Source organism: Geospiza fortis, unplaced genomic scaffold, assembly GCF_000277835.1.
Source record: "Geospiza fortis unplaced genomic scaffold, GeoFor_1.0 scaffold599, whole genome shotgun sequence".
Taxonomy (NCBI): domain Eukaryota; kingdom Metazoa; phylum Chordata; class Aves; order Passeriformes; family Thraupidae; genus Geospiza; species Geospiza fortis.
Window position 1 is genome coordinate 458,945 of NW_005054605.1, and position 388 is coordinate 459,332.

Below are 388 nucleotides of genomic sequence, written 5' to 3' on the forward strand. Positions count from 1 at the left end.
TTCAGCCTATTTGGGGTGTCTCAGCCCATTTGGGGTCTCTCAGCCCATTTAGAGTCTTTCAGCCCATTTGGGGTCTCTCAGCCCTTTGGGATCTCTCAGCCCATTTGGGGTCTCTCAGCCCATTTAGGATCTCTCAGCCCTTTTGGGGCCTCTCAGCCCATTTGGGGTCTCTCAGCCCATTTAGGATCTCTCAGCCTTTTGGGGTCTTTCAGCCTCTTTGGGATCTCTCAGCCCATTTAGGATCTCTCAGCCTTTTGGGGTCTCTCAGCCCATTTGGGGTCTCTCAGCCCATTTAGGATCTCTCAGCCTTTTGGGGTCTCTCAGCCCATTTGGGGTCTCTCAGCTCATTTAGGATCTCTCAGCCTTTTGAGGTCTTTCAGCCTCTTTG